The sequence below is a fragment of the Pongo pygmaeus genome, chromosome 8 (assembly GCF_028885625.2).
Source record: "Pongo pygmaeus isolate AG05252 chromosome 8, NHGRI_mPonPyg2-v2.0_pri, whole genome shotgun sequence".
Taxonomy (NCBI): Eukaryota; Metazoa; Chordata; class Mammalia; order Primates; family Hominidae; genus Pongo; species Pongo pygmaeus.
Window position 1 is genome coordinate 42,416,239 of NC_072381.2, and position 13,974 is coordinate 42,430,212.

Below are 13,974 nucleotides of genomic sequence, written 5' to 3' on the forward strand. Positions count from 1 at the left end.
ATATCTTCACCTAAAAACTACACAGAAGAATTCTGAGAAACTTCTCTGTGATGAGTGAATTCAACTCACAGACTTGAACGTTTCTTTTGATAGGACAGTTTTGAAACACTCCTTTTGTGGAATCTGCAAGTGTTTATTTCGAGCGCTTTGAGGCCTGTGCTGGAAAAGGAAGTATCTTCACATAACAACTACACAGAAGCATTCTCAGAAACTTCTTTGCGATGAGTGCATTCAACTCACAGACTTGAGCCTTTCTTTTGAAAGAGCAGTTTTGAAACACTCTTTTTGTAGAATCTGCAAGTGGATATTTGGAGCGCTTTAAGGCCTATTCTGGGAAAAGAAATATCTTCACCTAAAAACTAGACAGAAGAATTCTCACAAAATTCTGTGTGATTAGTGCATTCAACTCACAGACTTGAACATTGCTTTTGATAGAGCAGTTTGGAAACACTCCTTTAGTAGAATCTGCAAGTGTTTATTTGGAGCGCTTTGACGCCTATGCTGGAAAAGGAAATAACTTCACATAAAAACTAGACAGAAGCATTCTCAGAAACTTCTTTGTGATGAGTGCATTCTACTCATAGAGTTGAAACCTCTTTTTGGTGGAAGAGTTTTCAAGCTCTCTTTTTGTAGAATCTGCAAGTGCATAATTGGAACGCTCTGAGGCCTGTGCTGGGAAATGAAATATCTTCACCTAAAAACTACACAGAAGCATTCTCAGAAACTTCTGTGTGATGAGTGCATTCAACTGACAGACTTGAACATTCCCTCTGATAGAGCAGTTTGGAAACACTCCTTTTGTAGAATCTGCATGTGTTTATTTGGAGCGCTTTGAGGCCTATGCTGGAAAAGGAAATATCTTCACATAAAAACTAGACAGAAGCATTCTCAGAAACTTCTTTGTGGTGAGTGCATTGTACTCACAGACTTGAACATTCCTCTTCAGAGATCAGTTTGGAAACACTCCTTTTGTAGAATCTGCAAGTGTTTATTTGGATCGCTTTGACGCCTATGCTGGAAAAGGAATTATCTTCACCTAAAAACTACACAGAAGTATTCTCAGAAACTTCTCTGTGATGAGTGCATTCAATTCACAGACTTGAAAGTTTCTTTTGACAGGACAGTCTTGAAACACTCCTTTTGTAGAATCTGCAAGTGTTTATTTCGAGCGCTTTGAGGCCTATGCTGGAAAAGGAAGTATCTTCACATAACAACTACACAGAAGCATTCTCAGAAACTTCTTTGTGATGAGTGCATTCAGCTCACAGACTTGAGACTTTCCTTTGAAAGAGCAGTTTTGAAACACTCTTTTTGTAGAATCTGCAAGTGGAAATTTGGAGCGCTTTATGGCTCATTCTGGGAAAAGAAATATCTTCACCTTAAAACTAGACATAAGCATTCTCACAAACTTCTGTGTGATTACTGCATTCAACTCACAGACTTGAACATTCCCTGTGATAGAACAGTTTGGAAACACTCCTTTTGTAGAATCTGCAAGTGTTTATTTGGATCGCTTTGACGCCTATGCTGGAAAAGGAAATATCTTCAGCTAAAAACTACACAGAAGCATTCTCAGAAACTTCTCTGTGATGAGTGCATTCAACTCACAGACTTGAACGTTTCTTTTGATAGGACAGTTTTGAAACACTCCTTTCGTAGGATCTGCAAGTATTTATTTCGAGCGCACTGAGGCCTATGCTGGAAAAGGAAGTATCTTCACATAACAACTACACAGAAGCATTCTCAGAAACTTCTTTGTTATGAGTGCATTCAACTCACAGACTTGAGCCTTCCTTTTGAAAGAGCAGTTTTGACACACTCTTTTTGTAGAGTCTGCAAGTGGATATTTGGAGGGCTTTGAGGCCTATGCTGGGAAAAGTAATATCTTCACCTAAAAACTACACAGAAGCATTCTCACAAACTTCTGTCTGACTAGTGCATTCAACTCACAGACTTGAACATTCCCTCTGATACAGTAGTTTGGAAACACTCCTTTTGTAAAATCTGCAAGTGTTTATTTGGAGAGCTTTGACGCCTATGCTGGAAAAGGAAATATCTTCAAAGAAACACTACACAGAAGCATTCTCAGAAACTTCTTTGTGATGAGTGGATTCAGCTCACATACTTGAGCCTTTCTTTTGAAAGAGCAGTTTTGAAACACTCTTTTTGTAGAATCTGCAAGTGGAAATTTGGAGCGCTTTAAGGCCTATTCTGGGAAAAGAAATATCTTCACCTAAAAACTAGACAGAAGCATTCTCACTAACTTCTGTGTGATTACTGCATTCAACTCACAGACTTGAACATTGCTTTTGATAGAGCAGTTTGGAAACACTCCTTTAGTAGAATCTGCAAGTGTTTATTTGGAGCGCTTTGACGGCTATGCTGGAAAAGGAAATATCTTCACATAAAAACTAGACAGAAGCATTCTCAGAAACTTCTTTGTGATGAGTGCATTCTACTCATACAGTTGAAGCCTCTTTTTGGTGGAAGAGTTTTCAAGCTCTCTTTTTGTAGAATCTGCAAGTGCATATTTGGAGCGCTCTGAGGCCTGTGCTGGGAAATGGAATTATCTTCACATAACTACTACACAGAAGCATTCTCAGAAACTTCTTTGTGATGAGTGCATTCAGCTCACAGACTTGAGCCTTTCCTTTGAAAGAGCAGTTTTGAAACACTCTTTTTGTAGAGTCTGCAAGTGGATATTTGGAGGGCTTCGAGGCCTATGCTGGGAAAATAAATATCTTCACCTGAAACTAGACAGAAGCATTCTCACAAACTTCTGTGTGATTACTGCATTCAACTCACAGACTTGAACATTCCCTCTGATACAACAGTTTGGAAACACTCCTTTTGTAGAATCTGCAAGTGTTTATTTGGATCGCTTTGACGCCTATGCTGGAAAAGGAAATATCTTCAGCTAAAAACTACACAGAAGCATTCTCAGAAACTTCCCTGTGATGAGTGCATTCAACTCACAGACTTGAACGTTTCTTTTGATAGGACAGTTTTGAAACACTCCTTTTGTAGAATCTGCAAGTGTTTATTTCGAGCGCTTTGAGGCCTATGCTGGAAAAGGAAGTATCTTCACTTAACAACTACACAGAAGCATTCTCAGAAACTTCTTTGTGATGAGGGCATTTAACTCACAGACTTGAGCCTTTCTTTTGAAAGAGCAGTTTTGAAACACTCTTTTTGCAGAATCTGCAAGTGGAAATTTGGAGCGCTTTAAGGCCTGTTCTGGGAAAAGGAATATCTTCCCCTAAAAACTAGACAGAAGCATTCTCACAAACTTCTGTGTGATTACTGCATTCAACTCACAGACTTGAACATTCTCTCTGATAGAGCAGTTTGGAAACACTCCTTTTGTAGAATCTGCAAGTGTTTATTTGGATCGCTTTGACGCCTATGCTGGAAAAGGAAATATCTTCACCTAAAAACTACACAGAAGAATTCTGAGAAACTTCTCTGTGATGAGTGAATTCAACTCACAGACTTGAACGTTTCTTTTGATAGGACAGTTTTGAAACACTCCTTTTGTGGAATCTGCAAGTGTTTATTTCGAGCGCTTTGAGGCCTGTGCTGGAAAAGGAAGTATCTTCACATAACAACTACACAGAAGCATTCTCAGAAACTTCTTTGCGATGAGTGCATTCAACTCACAGACTTGAGCCTTTCTTTTGAAAGAGCAGTTTTGAAACACTCTTTTTGTAGAATCTGCAAGTGGATATTTGGAGCGCTTTAAGGCCTATTCTGGGAAAAGAAATATCTTCACCTAAAAACTAGACAGAAGAATTCTCACAAAATTCTGTGTGATTAGTGCATTCAACTCACAGACTTGAACATTGCTTTTGATAGAGCAGTTTGGAAACACTCCTTTAGTAGAATCTGCAAGTGTTTATTTGGAGCGCTTTGACGCCTATGCTGGAAAAGGAAATATCTTCACATAAAAACTAGACAGAAGCATTCTCAGAAACTTCTTTGTGATGAGTGCATTCTACTCATAGAGTTGAAACCTCTTTTTGGTGGAAGAGTTTTCAAGCTCTCTTTTTGTAGAATCTGCAAGTGCATAATTGGAACGCTCTGAGGCCTGTGCTGGGAAATGAAATATCTTCACCTAAAAATTACACAGAAGCATTCTCAGAAACTTCTGTGTGATGAGTGCATTCAACTGACAGACTTGAACATTCCCTCTGATAGAGCAGTTTGGAAACACTCCTTTTGTAGAATCTGCATGTGTTTATTTGGAGCGCTTTGAGGCCTATGCTGGAAAAGGAAATATCTTCACATAAAAACTAGACAGAAGCATTCTCAGAAACTTCTTTGTGGTGAGTGCATTGTACTCACAGACTTGAACATTCCTCTTCAGAGATCAGTTTGGAAACACTCCTTTTGTAGAATCTGCAAGTGTTTATTTGGATCGCTTTGACGCCTATGCTGGAAAAGGAATTATCTTCACCTAAAAACTACACAGAAGTATTCTCAGAAACTTCTCTGTGATGAGTGCATTCAATTCACAGACTTGAAAGTTTCTTTTGACAGGACAGTCTTGAAACACTCCTTTTGTAGAATCTGCAAGTGTTTATTTCGAGCGCTTTGAGGCCTATGCTGGAAAAGGAAGTATCTTCACATAACAACTACACAGAAGCATTCTCAGAAACTTCTTTGTGATGAGTGCATTCAGCTCACAGACTTGAGACTTTCCTTTGAAAGAGCAGTTTTGAAACACTCTTTTTGTAGAATCTGCAAGTGGAAATTTGGAGCGCTTTAAGGCTCATTCTGGGAAAAGAAATATCTTCACCTTAAAACTAGACATAAGCATTCTCACAAACTTCTGTGTGATTACTGCATTCAACTCACAGACTTGAACATTCCCTGTGATAGAACAGTTTGGAAACACTCCTTTTGTAGAATCTGCAAGTGTTTATTTGGATCGCTTTGACGCCTATGCTGGAAAAGGAAATATCTTCAGCTAAAAACTACACAGAAGCATTCTCAGAAACTTCTCTGTGATGAGTGCATTCAACTCACAGACTTGAACGTTTCTTTTGATAGGACAGTTTTGAAACACTCCTTTCGTAGGATCTGCAAGTATTTATTTCGAGCGCACTGAGGCCTATGCTGGAAAAGGAAGTATCTTCACATAACAACTACACAGAAGCATTCTCAGAAACTTCTTTGTGATGAGTGCATTCAACTCACAGACTTGAGCCTTCCTTTTGAAAGAGCAGTTTTGACACACTCTTTTTGTAGAGTCTGCAAGTGGATATTTGGAGGGCTTTGAGGCCTATGCTGGGAAAAGTAATATCTTCACCTAAAAACTACACAGAAGCATTCTCACAAACTTCTGTCTGACTAGTGCATTCAACTCACAGACTTGAACATTCCCTCTGATACAGTAGTTTGGAAACACTCCTTTTGTAAAATCTGCAAGTGTTTATTTGGAGAGCTTTGACGCCTATGCTGGAAAAGGAAATATCTTCAAAGAAAGACTACACAGAAGCATTCTCAGAAACTTCTTTGTGATGAGTGGATTCAGCTCACATACTTGAGCCTTTCTTTTGAAAGAGCAGTTTTGAAACACTCTTTTTGTAGAATCTGCAAGTGGAAATTTGGAGCGCTTTAAGGCCTATTCTGGGAAAAGAAATATCTTCACCTAAAAACTAGACAGAAGCATTCTCACTAACTTCTGTGTGATTACTGCATTCAACACACAGACTTGAACATTCCCTCTGATAGAACAGTTTGGAAACACTCCTTTTGTAGAATCTGCAAGTGTTTATTTGGATCGCTTTGACGCCTAAGCTGGAAAAGGAAATATCTTCACCTAAAAACTACACAGAAGCATTCTCAGAAACTTCTCTGTGATGAGTGCATTCAACTCACAGACTTGAACGTTTCTTTTCATAGGACAGTTTTGAAACACTCCTTTTGTAGAATCTGCAAGTGTTTATTTCGAGCGCTTTGTGGCCTATGCTAAAAAAGGAAGTATCTTCACATAACAACTACACAGAAGCATTCTCAGAAACTTCTTTGTGATAAGTGCATTCAACTCACATACTTTAACGTCTCTTTTGATAGGACAGTTTTCAAACACTCCTTTCGGAGAGTCTGCAAGTGTTTATTTCGAGCGCTTTGAGGACTATGCTGGAAAAGGAAGTATCTTCACATAACAACTACACAGAAGCATTCTCAGAAACTTCTTTGTGATGAGTGCATTCAACTCACAGACTTGAGCCATTCTTTTCAAAGAGCAGTTTTGAAACACTCTTTTTGTAGAATCTGCAAGTGGATATTTGGAGCACTTTAAGGCCTATGCTGGGAAAAGAAATATCTTCACCTAAAAACTAGACAGAAGCAATCTCACAAACTTCTGTGTGATTAGTGCATTCAACACAGAGACTTGAACATTGCTTTTGATAGAGCAGTTTGGAAACACTCTTTTGTAGAATCTGCAAGTGTTTATTGGGAGCGCTTTGACGCCTATGCTGGAAAAGGAAATATCTTCACCTAAAAACTACACAGAAGCATTCTCTGAAACTTCTTTGTGATGAGTGCATTCTACTCACAGAGTTGAAGCCTCTTTTTGTTTGAAGAGTTTTCAAGCTGTCTTTTTGAAGAATCTGCAAGTGCTTATGTGGAGCGCTCCGAGGCCTATGCTGGGAAATGAAATATCTTCACCTAAAAACTACACAGAAGCATTCTCAGAAACTTCTGTGTGATGAGTGCATTCAACTCACAGACTTGAAAGTTTCTTTTGATAGCACAGTTTTGAAACACTACTTTCCTAGAATCGGCAAGTGTTTATTCGAGCGCTTTGGGGCCAATGCTGGAAAAGGAAGTATCTTCACATAACAACTACACAGAAGAATTCTCAGAAACTTCTTTGTGATGAGTGCATTCAACTCACAGACTTGAGCCTTTCCTTTGAAAGAGCAGTTTTGAAACACTCTTTTTGTAGAATCTGCAAGTGGAAATTTGGAGCGCTTTAAGGCCTATTCCTGGAAAAGAAATATCTTCACCTCAAAACTAGACAGAAGCATTCTCACAAACTTCTGTGTGATTACTGCATTCAACTCACAGACTTGAACATTCCCTCTGATAGAGCAGTTTGGAAACACTCCTTTAGTAGAATCTGCAAGTGTTTATTTGGAGCGCTTTGACGCCTATGCTGGAAAAGGAAATATCTTCACATAAAAACTAGACAGAAGCATTCTCAGAAACTTCTTTGTGATGAGTGCATTCTACTCATAGAGCTGAAGCCTCTTTTTTGTGGAAGAGTTTTCAAGCTCTCTTTTTGTAGAATCTGCAAGTGCATATTTGGAGCGCTCTGAGGCCTGTGCTGGGAAATGAAATATCTTCACCTAAAAACTACACAGAAGCATTCTCAGAAACTTCTGTGTGATGAGTGCATTCAACTCACAGACTTGAACATACCCTCTGATAGAGCAGTTTGGAAACACTCCTTTTGTAGAATCTGCAAGTGTTTCTTTGGAGCGCTTTGACGCCTATGCTGGAAAAGGAAATATCTTCACATAAAAACTAGACAGAAGCATTCTCAGAAACTTCTTGTGGTGAGTGCATTGTACTCACAGACTTGAACATTCCTCTTGAGAGATCAGTTTGGAAACACTCCTTTTGTAGAATCTGCAAGTGTTTATTTGGATCGCTTTGACGCCTATGCTGGAAAAGGAAATATCTTCACCTAAAAACTACACAGAAGCATTCTCAGAAACTTCTCTGTGATGAGTGCATTCAACTCACAGACTTGAACGTTTCTTTTGACAGGAGAGTCTTGAAACACTCCTTTTGTAGAATCTGCAAGTGTTTATTTCGAGCGCTTTGAGGCCTATGCTGGAAAAGGAAGTATCTTCACATAACAACTACACAGAAGCATTCTCAGAAACTTCTTTGTGATGAGGGCATTCAACTCACAGACTTGAGCCTTTCTTTTGAAAGAGCAGTTTTGAAACACTCTTTTTGTAGAATCTGCAAGTGGAAATTTGGAGCGCTTTAAGGCCTATTCTGGGAAAAGAAATATCTTCACCGAAAAACTAGACAGAAGCATTCTCACAAACTTCTGTGTGATTACTGCATTCAACTCACAGACTTGAACATTCCCTCTGATAGAGCAGTTTGGAAACACTCCTTTTGTAGAATCTGCAAGTGATTATTTGGATCGCTTTGACGCCTATGCTGGAAAAGGAAATATCTTCACCTAAAAACTACACAGAAGCATTCTCAGAAACTTCTCTGTGATGAGTGCATTCAACTCACAGACTTGAACGTTTCTTTTGATAGGACAGTTTTGAAACACTCCTTTTGTAGAATCTGCAAGTGTTTATTTCGAGCGCTTTGAGGCCTGTGCTGGAAAAGGAAGTATCTTCACATAACAACTACACAGAAGCTTTCTCAGAAACTTCTTTGTGATGAGTGCATTCAACTCACAGACTTGAGCCTTTCTTTTGAAAGAGCAGTTTTGAAACACTCTTTTTGTAGAATCTGCAAGTGGATATTTGGAGCGCTTTAAGGCCTATTCTGGGAAAAGAAATATCTTCACCTAAAAACTAGACAGAAGCATTATCACAAACTTCTGTGTGATTAATGCATTCAACTCACAGACTTGAACATTGCTTTTGATAGAGCAGTTTGGAAACACTCCTTTAGTAGAATCTGCAAGTGTTTATTTGGAGCGCTTTCACGCCTATGCTGGAAAAGGAAATATCTTCACATAAAAACTAGGCAGAAGCATACTCAGAAACTTCTTTGTGATCAGTGCATTCTACTCATAGAGTTGAAGCCTCTTTTTGGTGGAAGAGTTTTCAAGCTCTCTTTTTGTAGAATCTGCAAGTGCATATTTGGAGCGCTCTGAGGCCTGTGCTGGGAAATGAAATATCTTCACCTAAAAACTACACAGAAGCATTCTCAGAAACCTCTGTGTGATGAGTGCATTCAACTCACAGACTTGAACATTCCCTCTGATAGAGCAGTTTGGAAACACTCCTTTTGTAGAATCTGCAAGTGTTTATTTGGATCGCTTTGACGCCTATGCTGGAAAAGGAAATATCTTCACATAATAACTAGACAGAAGCATTCTCAGAAACTTCTTTGTGGTGAGTGCATTGTGCTCACAGACTTGAACATTCCTCTTGAGAGATCAGTTTGGAAACACTCCTTTTGTAGAATCTGCAAGTGTTTATTTCGAGCGCTTTGAGGCCTATGCTGGAAAAGGAAGTATCTTCACATAACAACTACACAGAAGCATTCTCAGAAACTTCTTTGTGATGATTGCATTCAGCTCACAGACTTGAGCCTTTCCTTTGAAAGAGCAGTTGTGAAACACTGTTTTTGTAGAATCTGCAAGTGGAAATTTGGAGCGCTTTAAGGCTTATTCTGGGAAAAGAAATATCTTCACCTAAAAACTAGACAGAAGCATTGTCACAAACTTCTGTGTGATTACTGCATTCAACTCACAGACTTGAACATTCCCTCTGATAGAACAGTTTGGAAACACTCCTTTTGTAGAATCTGCAAGTGTTTATTTGGATCGCTTTGAGGCCTAAGCTGGAAAATGAAATATCTTCAGCTAAAAACTACACAGAAGCATTCTCAGAAACTTCTCTGTGATGACTGCATTCAACTCACAGACTTGAACGTTTCTTTTGATAGGACAGTTTTGAAACACTCCTTTTGTAGAATCTGCAAGTGTTTATTTCGAGCGCTTTGAGGCCTATGCTGGAAAAGGAATTATCTTCCCATAACAACTACACAGAAGCATTCTCAGAAACTTCTTTGTGATGAGGGCATTCAACTCACAGACTTGAGCCTTTCTTTTGAAAGAGCAGTTTTGAAACACTCTTTTTGTAGAATCTGCAAGTGGAAATTTGGAGCGCTTTAAGGCCTATTCTGGGAAAAGAAATATCTTCACCTAAAAACTAGACAGAAGCATCCTCACAAACTTCTGTGTGATTACTGCATTCAACTCACAGACTTAAACATTCCCTCTGATAGAGCAGTTTGGAAACACTCCTTTTGTAGAATCTGCAAGTGTTTATTTGGATCGCTTTGGCGCCTATGCTGGAAAAGGAAATATCTTCACCTAAAAACTACACAGAAGCATTCTCAGAAACTTCTCTGTGATGAGTGCATTCAACTCACAGACTTGAACGTTTCTTTTGATAGGACAGTTTGGAAACACTCCTTTTGTAGAATCTGTAAGTGTTTATTTCGAGCACTTTGGGGCCTGTGCTGGAAAAGGAATTATCTTCACATAAAAACTACACAGAAGCATTCTCAGAAACTTCTTTGTGATGAGGGCATTTAACTCACAGACTTGAGCCTTTCTTTTGAAAGAGCAGTTTTGAAACACTCTTTTTGTAGAATCTGCAAGTGGAAATTTGGAGCGCTTTAAGGCCTATTCTGGGAAAAGAAATATCTTCACCTAAAAACTAGACAGAAGCATTCTCACAAACTTCTGTGTGATTACTGCATTCAACTCACAGACTTGAACATTCCCTCTGATAGAGCAGTTTGGAAACACACCTTTTGTAGAATCTGCAAGTGTTTATTTGGATCGCTTTGACGCCTATGCTGGAAAAGGAAATATCTTCACCTAAAAACTACACAGAAGCATTCTCAGAAACTTCTCTGTGATGAGTGCATTCAACTCACAGACTTGAACGTTTCTTTTGATAGGACAGTTTTGAAACCCTCCTTTTTTAGAATCTGCAAGTGTTTATTTCGAGCGCTTTGAGGCCTGTGCTGGAAAAGGAAGTATCTTCACATAACAACTACACAGAAGCTTTCTCAGAAACTTCTTTGCGATGAGTGCATTCAACTCACAGAGTTGAGCCTTTCTTTTGAAAGAGCAGTTTTGAAACACTCTTTTTGTAGAATCTGCAAGTGGATATTTGGAGCGCTTTAAGGCCTATTCTGGGAAAAGAAATATCTTCACCTAAAAACTAGACAGAAGAATTCTCACAAACTTCTGTGTGAATAGTGCATTCTACTGACAGACTTGAACATTGCTTTTGTTAGAGCAGTTTGGAAACACTCCTTTAGTAGAATCTGCAAGTGTTTATTTGGAGCGCTTTGACGCCTATGCTGGAAAAGGAAATATCTTCACATAAAAACTAGACAGAAGCATTCTCAGAAACTTCTTTGTGATGAGTGCATTCTACTCATAGAGTTGAAGCCTCTTTTTGGTGGAAGAGTTTTCAAGCTCTCTTTTTGTAGAATCTGCAAGTGCATAATTGGAACGCTCTGAGGCCTGTGCTGGGAAATGAAATATCTTCACCTAAAAACTACACAGAAGCATTCTCAGAAACTTCTGTGTGATGAGTGCATTCAACTCACAGACTTGAACATTCCCTCTGATAGAGCAGTTTGGAAACACTCCTTTTGTAGAATCTGCAAGTGTTTATTTGGATCGCTTTGACGCCTATGCTGGAAAAGGAAATATCTTCACCTAAAAAGTACACAGAAGCATTCTCAGAAACTTCTCTGTGATGAGTGCATTCAACTCACAGACTTGAACGTTTCTTTTGATAGGACAGTTTTGAAACACTCCTTTTGTAGAATCTGCAAGTGTTTATTTCGAGCGCTTTGAGGCCTGTGCTGGAAAAGGAAGTATCTTCACATAACAACTACACAGAAGCTTTCTCAGAAACTTCTTTGCGATGAGTGCATTCAACTCACAGACTTGAGCCTTTCTTTTGAAAGAGCAGTTTTGAAACACTCTTTTTGTAGAATCTGCAAGTGGATATTTGGAGCGCTTTAAGGCCTATTCTGGGAAAAGAAATATCTTCACGTAAAAACTGGACAGAAGAATTCTCACAAACTTCTGTGTGATTAGTGCATTCAACTCACAGACTTGAACATTGCTTTTGATAGAGCAGTTTGGAAACACTCCTTTAGTAGAATCTGCAAGTGTTTATTTGGAGCGCTTTGACGCCTATGCTGGAAAAGGAAATATCTTCACATAAAAACTAGACAGAAGCATTCTCAGAAACTTCTTTTTGATGAGTGCATTCTACTCATAGAGTTGAAGCCTCTTTTTGGGGGAAGAGTTTTCAAGCTCTCTTTTTGTAGAATCTGCAAGTGCATAATTGGAACGCTCTGAGGCCTGTGCTGGGAAATGAAATATCTTCACCTAAAAACTACACAGAAGCATTCTCAGAAACTTCTGTGTGATGAGTGCATTCAACTCACAGACTTGAACATTCCCTCTGCTAGAGCAGTTTGGAAACACTCCTTTTGTAGAATCTGTAAGTGTTTATTTGGAGCGCTTTGGCGCCTATGCTGGAAAAGGAAATATCTTCACATAAAAACTAGACAGAAGCATTCTCAGAAACTTCTTTGTGGTGAGTGCATTGTACTCACAGACTTGAACATTCCTCTTGAGAGATCAGTTTGGAAACACTCCTTTTGTAGAATCTGCAAGTGTTTATTTGGATCGCTTTGACGCCTATGCTGGAAAAGGAATTATCTTCACCTAAAAACTACACAGAAGCATTCTCAGAAACTTCTCTGTGATGAGTGCATTCAACTCACAGGCTTGAACGTTTCTTTTGACAGGACAGTCCTGAAACACTCCTTTTGTAGAATCTGCAAGTGTTTATTTCGAGCGCTTTGAGGCCTATGCTGGAAAAGGAATTATCTTCACATAACAACTACACAGAAGCATTCTCAGAAACTTCTTTGTGATGAGTGCATTCAACTCACAGACTTGAGCCATTCTTTTCAAAGAGCAGTTTTGAAACACTCTTTTTGTAGAATCTGCAAGTGGATATTTGGAGCACTTTAAGGCCTGTGCTGGGAAAAGAAATATCTTCACCTAAAAACTAGACAGAAGCAATCTCCCAAACTTCTGTGTGATTAGTGCATTCAACACAGAGACTTGAACATTGCTTTTGATAGAGCAGTTTGGAAAAACTCTTTTGTAGAATCTGCAAGTGTTTATTGGGAGCGCTTTGACGCCTATGCTGGAAAAGGAAATATCTTCACCTAAAAACTACACAGAAGCATTCTCTGAAACTTCTTTGTGATGAGTGCATTCTACTCACAGAGTTGAAGCCTCTTTTTGTTTGAAGAGTTTTCAAGCTGTCTTTTTGAAGAATCTGCAAGTGCTTATGTGGAGCGCTCCGAGGCCTATGCTGGGAAATGAAATATCTTCACCTAAAAACTACACAGAAGCATTCTCAGAAACTTCTGTGTGATGAGTGCATTCAACTCACAGACTTGAAAGTTTCTTTTGATAGCACAGTTTTGAAACACTACTTTCCTAGAATCTGCAAGTGTTTATTCGAGCTCTTTGGGGCCAATGCTGGAAAAGGAAGTATCTTCACATAACAACTACACAGAAGAATTCTCAGAAACTTCTTTGTGATGAGTGCATTCAGCTCACAGACTTGAGCCTTTCCTTTGAAAGAGCAGTTTTGAAACACTCTTTTTGTAGAATCTGCAAGTGGAAATTTGGAGCGCTTTAAGGCCTATTCCTGGAAAAGAAATATCTTCACCTCAAAACTAGACAGAAGCATTCTCACAAACTTCTGTGTGATTACTGCATTCAACTCACAGACTTGAACATTCCCTCTGATAGAGCAGTTTGGAAACACTCCTTTAGTAGAATCTGCAAGTGTTTATTTGGAGCGCTTTGACGCCTATGCTGGAAAAGGAAATATCTTCACATAAAAACTAGACAGAAGCATTCTCAGAAACTTCTTTGTGATGAGTGCATTCTACTCATAGAGTTGAAGCCTCTTTTTTGTGGAAGAGTTTTCAAGCTCTCTTTTTGTAGAATCTGCAAGTGCATATTTGGAGCGCTCTGAGGCCTGTGCTGGGAAATTAAATATCTTCACCTAAAAACTACACAGAAGCATTCTCACAAACTTCTGTGTGATGAGTGCATTCAACTCACAGACTTGAACATACCCTCTGATAGAGCAGTTTGGAAACACTCCTTTTGTAGAATCTGCA